This window comes from Chanodichthys erythropterus, chromosome 17 (assembly GCF_024489055.1).
Source record: "Chanodichthys erythropterus isolate Z2021 chromosome 17, ASM2448905v1, whole genome shotgun sequence".
NCBI lineage: Eukaryota > Metazoa > Chordata > Actinopteri > Cypriniformes > Xenocyprididae > Chanodichthys > Chanodichthys erythropterus.
The window spans coordinates 11029924-11037711 of record NC_090237.1 but is presented as its reverse complement, the minus strand read 5'-3'; the positions used below and the strand labels follow the sequence as shown (position 1 = coordinate 11037711).

At 34.4% G+C, this 7788-nt stretch overlaps 2 long non-coding RNA genes across 3 annotated transcripts; both read left to right on the top strand.

The window, feature by feature from the left end:
• Positions 1-1313: 1313 nt before the first annotated feature.
• On the top strand, positions 1314-2719 carry LOC137004727 (uncharacterized). Its single transcript, XR_010892175.1, has 3 exons — positions 1314-1654; positions 2040-2112; positions 2247-2719. It is a non-coding gene; the product is annotated as an uncharacterized lncRNA (long non-coding RNA).
• A 274-nt stretch (positions 2720-2993) lies between these two features.
• LOC137004725 (uncharacterized) lies at positions 2994-6062 on the top strand. Of its 2 annotated transcripts, XR_010892174.1 has the most exons (6): positions 2994-4564; positions 4655-4819; positions 4948-5008; positions 5106-5184; positions 5396-5446; positions 5573-6062. It is a non-coding gene; the product is annotated as an uncharacterized lncRNA (long non-coding RNA). The 2 variants fall into 2 exon arrangements; XR_010892173.1 differs by having other exon boundaries at positions 2994-4819.
• The last annotated feature ends 1726 nt before the right edge of the window (positions 6063-7788 follow it).

Here is a 7788-nt window from a genome sequence, read left to right as displayed (position 1 = left end):
TGCCTATTATGACAAAAGAATTGATTTAGGCTACACACATTTAATAGCCCCATTCATTTCAAGCCAAAACGTTTATCACACAGTTATGTTATAGCTACAATCATTGTATACCACCAGAAAATACACATTATATTCATATAAACAGTAGTCTGAGGGGACAATTTATGTGTTTTTTTCTTTTCCTTTTCCATCGTTATTTCTAAGCCTTAACTGGCGCAAAATACAGTGCATCACGTAAGGCCATTTATAATAGCCTGTTTTACACTCTTTGACCACCAGGTGGTATTGTGAGCAAATGAAGCATTCAGATTCTGCTGTCAAGCATCTCTTAGAAGCCAATAGTGTCATTATACAGCTCAAGTCAGTTCAGTATTAATTCAGTTCAGTTCATACCTGCGTAAAATGCATCAGTTGTGCATACATACTGTATATACAGTGTATTTGTGCAAATGTACATATGAGTGCTATGACAAACTCCTGTACACTTCACTGCACACTGAACAAGCAAAAGACACAAGACAGTAGAGTTTTACATTTTTCACAGTTTGGTGTGTATGTGGCTCATCATTTTATGTTTGTGTGTAGAGTTACTACACTCTTAGAAGAGGTCGAACCTTTGGAGTTCAATAAAGAACTTTACAGTGCAAATATGAACTTCTAACTATCAAAAAGGTTCAAAGTTGAACTTACAGGTAAACTGGTTATTTGGAAGTTCTTTTTAGAACCTTTGTTGTGGTAACAGGGTTCATATTAGAACCTGTGTATAGTTAAGGTTCGTTTATGAACCTTTTCTAATATGATTGGAGTGTACAGTCGATACAGTGTTTCATCTGTACCCCCCGACCTCCCCGCACATTTCTATAAATTGCATCATAACATTGAAAGACACCATGTTTTTTGTCCATTTTTAAAGCATAAACTAAGAAGACCAAGAATAAAAATTCAGTTTTACATTCATAAATGGACAAGAAGCTGTTCAATGTTAAATGGAGAGGTGACGTGAAATTCTTAGCCCCTAAAATAGACTGTGTTCAATATCTTTCGCTTAGACAACCGAAAAAATATTCCCCAATTGAAAAGGACACTATGCAGTTTTAGAGCAAAAATCATGAGTAAAGTGTGATGCACAGGCAATTTATTTTACGTGTTTCATCTGTCCTTCTGTTCCAACTTTATCTACTTTGTTATTAGCTCATGTTTTAGAAAACATTTCATAATTGTATTGTGTAAGGTTTCATCAGGAAGATTATTTTTTTCTTTATTTAGTTTATTATTATCATTACTACTACTACTACTACTACTACTATTGCTTTTACTACAGCTGTTGTTAATCATTGTGCTGAGATTGCTTGTGCCTAAATGTTTTTACAAAATAAGAATACTGACAAATAACTAGCAATTCAAAAGTACATTATTTTCACTAAAAGTAAACGAGATTATTAATATTGTTTCGTTTTTAAGCATGAATAAGCAAATCCTTCAAAATGCTTTAAATGTTTTCATCTGGGCTTTGGTACGCAACGCAATGCACTGAATCTCCACAAGTCTCTCTCGCGCAATGATGTCAGTGGTCACGTGGAAAAAACCGTTACAAATGTTGAAGCGGCAGCAGCGGGCCCGAGTGGGACTGAGCGGAACGACACAAAAATCTGAGGTAAGACAACATAACGTCTCAAATAAACTATTAACTTTTTGAAAAGCTATGAAACACCTATTTAATGTCATAAACTTTAAGGTGTGTGATAATGAATAAATGACGACGGGCCTAAGCAGACACGTCGTGTTAATGCGGCCACAATATTGTCAATTTAACGGCCTGGAGAAATAATTCCGGGTGTACCACTTACTACACCTTTCCCACATGTACTATTTCAAGATATTTCCCGTTTTTTATCCTTACTGTGTGTGCGCGTGTGTTTGCTCGCGCGCTCGAGAGAGAGAGAGAGAGAGAGAGAGAATTTAGTAAAAATGAAAAGTTTATTTTTATTCATATTTTATAACGCATTGTTTTCTAAATTGCAATATTTCTCTGCATATAGAGGCAAGAATGAGCTCAGAGCTGATTCACTGGAAAATCCATGTGGCTGACTGGTTGATGGCAACAGTTTCCAGGTGATCATCCCTACATTTCAAGGTTTATCTCACAAAAATGCACACTCTGTTTAACTTCCCCATTGCAGCAAAACAGACATTTTCACAATTAAGAAGATATGACATTCTCCTATTGAATCCTGTTGTTTTAACAGACAATGGAATTGATGCGGACACTTGAATGAACCTAACTGAAAACTATGATACCTAAAATATTCCCTAAATTGAAGGATCAAGTTAAATTCATAAGATTAGAAGAAAACCTAAAGACTGAGATGCCTACCAAGACCACAAACACCATTCATGTGTAAGTTTATTACATCTACTCTTAAAGTTTTAAAAAAGTATGTGGACACCTCTATTAATTATTATTTACATTTTTTAAATACTTAATAGGTTGTACTGAAGAATTCAGTGACTAGCATTTTCTCACATGTATGTATTTAGTTGACACTGTTATCCAAAACAACTTACATTGCTTTAAACTTATATTGCATTCCCGTTTTGGAATGGGATGCCCATCAACTTGTATAGGTGTGATGGTTAGGTTTCCACATACTTTTAGCTAAACTATATTGCTATCATTACAAATTACTGAGCTGTTAGTAGTACCATTATAACATGCACCTCTCTGCAGTTTTTTGTTTCTGTAGGACTTGATTTGGTATTTCACATGGATCAATCTCAACACAACGTATTGCTCAAACAGGGTGACCAGAAATTTATCAGCTACCCCACTAGCAATACAAAAAAACTTAAGGAGAGTGGAGATTTTTTTTCTTTATAAAATGTATTTATTACTTTTTTTTATCACAAAGCAAATGGAGTTAAAAAATAATCTGTTTGATCAGATGTGCACATAATTCCAACAGTGAAGTACAGGTAAGTGCATAATTTTGCCTTTCTTTAATTTCAGGTAAAGCAAGCAAACAATACAACAAGGTTAGTTTAGCCCTGGTGACAAGTGACAAGACTGGAAGAGTGTATGTAAGAACGTGTCAAAGAGCCCTGCAGTTTCATAAAACCTTTTATAGTATTTTACATAATATTATTTTTAAAGGAGTCATGGTGTCACGGACAGAAGGAGACAACAGAGGTAATACAGTTCACAAAGGTTTATTATTGCAGGTGGCAGAGATGGGGAGAATAAACAGGTTAGTAGATTGAATAATGACAGGTTGAATGAACTTAGCTGGATGATAACAGTCTCTTTGTATTTGTAGATGATGGTGAGCGGATTGGTCTGGACTGAAGACAAAGGATGATGAAAGTGAGGGATCTCAATTATGAGACGAACAGGTAAGGAACCAGGTAAGCGACACATGGCATGAGATGCTTAAAAACTAATTCAAGAAAGATCACATTTGACTGGTATTGAAAGACTAAATTAAATTCGTAGCAGGTTTAGCAAAGTAAGGAAATGGGGTATTTTACCAAGGGTCCAAGGACTTGTGACACTAAAAATTTGGCAAGTATTGTAGATGTAAGTATGCCAAATGAAATAACACCTTTTCACTTACATGGCTAATATATATAAACTGAAGGGCTCTTTGACATGTTCTTACATACACTCTTCCAGTCTTGTCTCTTATCTGTGCCCGGTTGCATAAAGCACCTTAAAGGATTAGTTCACCCAAAAATGAAAATAATGTCATTTATTACTCACCCTCATGCCGTTCTACACCTGTAACACCTTCATTAATCTTCGAAATGCAAATTAAGATATTTTAGTTGAAATCCGATGGCTCAGTGAGGCCTTCATAGCCAGCAATGACATTTCCTCTCTCAAGATCCATTAATGTACTAAAAACACATTTAAATCAGTTCATGTGAGTACAGTGGTTCAATATTAATATTATAAAGCCATGAGAATATTTTTGGTGTGCCAAAAAAACTAAATAACAACTTATTTAGTGATGGCCGAATTCAAAATACTGCTGCAGGAAGCTGGTGTAGTATTTTTGGCACAGAAATACAGTACTCCGTCATTCGTCCAACTCGTATTTTGAAACTTTGGCCATGTTTAGCATGAGAATCCAACCCTTTAACAGTGTAAATAAGTCAGAATATAGCATTATACCCCCCTTTAAGCTTCAGAACGTTATGAATCAGCGTGTCGAATCATGATTCGGATTGCGCGTCAAACCACCAAACTGCTGAAATCATGTGACTTTGGCGCTCCGAACCGCTGATTCGACACACTCATCATCACTATTTAAGTCCTTATTTTTGTTTTTCTGGAACACCAAAAATACTCTCTTTATGCAACCGGGCACTGGTATTTTGTAACAATGGCTGAACACACCTTGTTTAATTGTTCGCTTGTTGGAGACCTGGAAATATAGAGAACTGTTTTTACTCTCCACCATTCTCTAAAATTACACACTTGCGTAATAATATATTTCTTTTGTTTTTTTAGATGGACAATCTGTCTGACCAAGATGTGTATCAAAAGAGGTCAAGGGCAGTTGGGGTAAGTGTCCCAGACAGAATCAACTTAAGTTTTTTAAGAATAGCAGACATATTTTTGTGGGTAGATTTATTCAGGAGAAGATGATTACAGCGTTGGGATCCACTTGGATAAAATGAAAACCAAATGCTTGATGATCACCAAATCCTTTTAGAGGACTAAATGACACGGACAAAGAGTGAGAGGACAGACTATATGAAACATCACTCCACAAAGGAAATATTATCATGATATCCAGCCCTTAATGTCCCCTCAGTTGTGAGTAAAATTGTGTTTCAAATTGTGACTTAAAAGCAAATAATAATGGAAATTATGTATCATTTAATACATTTATATTGAATACATACATGTTATATTGAATATAACATTATTCTCTTCTTGTTTAGGAACCACGTACACCCAACCCTGTGCTGTATATACTGTAAATGGATGTGCCTTGTGTAACAGGTATACAAAGTATACTAGTAAATATTGTTATAATTCACACAAAATTGTTCATATACGTTTTATGATACCTGATCTAAAGGTGCGCTTCTCCTTTAAGTGATGCGAGGTCACAGTATGACCTAATTTCCTGTCCTGTCTCCTCCTCTTCCCTTTTGAAATGTGATTCGATGGAAGAGGTAGGTTTCTTTTTGTCATCCTGTTAATTTTATTTAATCCTAATGTTAATTATATCTTTTATATCTTTATTTCAACCCAAACTTATGTGTAAAGTACTGTTTTATCTATCCTTGGGATTATTTTTGATATTTTACATTCTTTGAGGTATATTTCTGTCTTTTATGTGAAACAAGCACATGGTAATGGAGGCGCACCATATTTGTTTTATAGTGTTATAAGGGCCACTGGATCTGAGGCTGCTTATTTGTCTCTGTTAAACAGGTATGTTTTCTATATTATTTTCCTTATGTTCATGTTTTCTTCCGCCCTTTTGAAATGTGATTCGATGGAAGAGAGTCATATAAGGGCCACTCAATCTGAGGCTGCTTATTTTTCTCTTTTACTCAGTAAAAAGATCCAGTGAATCGACTGCTTGCTGTCCCGTGTCTGTCTCTTCATTCAACACAACGTAACACAACGCAGACCAAGTTTTAATACCCGGTGTCGCTGGCCGCACATCACGCTGGGCATAAGCGAGCCACACGGGTTACACTTGGATGCGGTCTGTTTTAGAAATAATGATGCAAGGGGAGAAAGTCTGTGAAGTAGACGATATGACCAGGTCATATGACCATGTTATTCTAATGACAATGTACTTAATCTTCAACCTTGAATATGCTTCAAAGCCGAGAAACACTCTTAACATTATTTGAAAAATAAAAATGTCCTGTTTAAACATTATCTTAAAAATTATATATAAATTAAAAATTAAATTATTAAAAATAATATAAAAATGATAGATATTCAGCTACATTCTGTTAAAGGTTGATGGAAATGTATAGATTAATGAATGAATTTATTTATTTGATTGTTTATTTATTTATTTATTTGAATGATAACAAACAATTTTCCTTTTTCTCTGTCCATTGGTGCCTGTGCTCACATTTTATATTTATGTATTAAACATTTTATAGACAATCATTGTGTTCTGTATTCAATGTTTTGAAATGGGATTAAGATATAGTTATACAAGTTATATATAAGACATATAGTTAATGTATATTTTATATTATATTTTAATAATTATTATTAATATATGTTATTGCTATCTAAAAGGAAAAGGTTCAAAATGGAACCTTAATGGGCTTTAATGCACCTTTAAGTGAAGGTTCCAATTAGAACCTTTTTAAAAAGGTTCAAAAATGAACCTTTAAGGTTCCCCCACAGTTGCAATCGCCAGGAACCTCAAAAGGTTCATTTTTGAACCTTTTCTTCTTAGAGTGTACACAAAAATACAATTTTTAAAATAGTAGTAGTAGTAGTTTTAGAAAGATTTGTGTTGCATTTTGCATGTTGTGTGCGTGTTTTGTGGTTTTGTGTTTAGAGTTTTGAGAAATGGAGGCACAGATTCAAAAGCAATTTGAAAGTGTAAGCAATTTGAAAAAACTAATTAAAGTATAAACCCTTTAGTTTAAACATGCTCATGCGAATAGCTTTTAGAGGCTACAGTATTTCTGTATGTTTGTTCTGTGATTAGTAAAACTTACAAAATCAATGAGCTTTTGTGATAAACACGGACACTGGAGTTTAAAAAAAACTAGTATGCAAATGATTTGGTGAAAAGGAAAAAACAGCACAGCCATTTCTTTCAAAAAAGAACAACTAAAGTGTGCACAGTAAAAACTGTGCAGTGTTAAATTAACTCTCCAGGGAGTACATGTGAGACCATACTCAAGAGTGTTAAAGTGTTAAAATAAGAGTGTTAAATGAACACTGAAAAGTGTTAAAGTTAATAAGATAATTAAGTGATTAATTGAGTGATGACTGACCATTATTGAAGACACCTGATGATAACAAGCAGAATCACCAAAGGAGAAAATCACTATTTTTAAGCCACCATCGTGGAGATGAGTGTTTGCTTTAGTTGGGCTCTTGACTCTTGACATTTGGGCAGTGGAAAAAAAATGGTCAGGTGGTGTTGGTTATGTTTTTACATAATCATTATTTGATCTGAATCACTATCAACATAACTCATTTAGAGCCCAATCTCTGAGTTTGATTTACATTTTTGATTACAGCAGCACAAGAACTGCTTTATCAATTTAATCTGAAGGATTTCACAAACAGTTGTTCTGAGCAAAAAAAAAAATCTTTCTTTTAGGCACACACAGACATCAAGAATCAGCGTATGAATCTCAATGACGGTGACAAGCAACATATTCTGATAAACAGATCAACTCTGAATATTAGAAAACAAGCTACTAAAAAGTCGCATAAACGGAACAAAATAAAATATGAGAAAAGAAAATTACTAAGACAATTCAGCTCATTTTATCAATTTATTCATGCAGCAATGCATGATGGGAGATTGGTGTTAGTCTAAAAAATATATCTAAATTACGACATATGCTCTCAATGACAAATGCGGAACAGTTGGTTCATGCATTCATGACCTCAAGACTAGATTATTGTAACGCTCTACTGGGTGGTTGTTCTGCTCGGCTTTTAAACAAACTACAGTTGGTCCAAAATGCGGCAGCTAGAGTTCTTACTAGAACCAGAAAGTATGACCATATTAGCCCAGTTCTGTCAACATTACATTGGCTCCCTATTAAACATCGTAT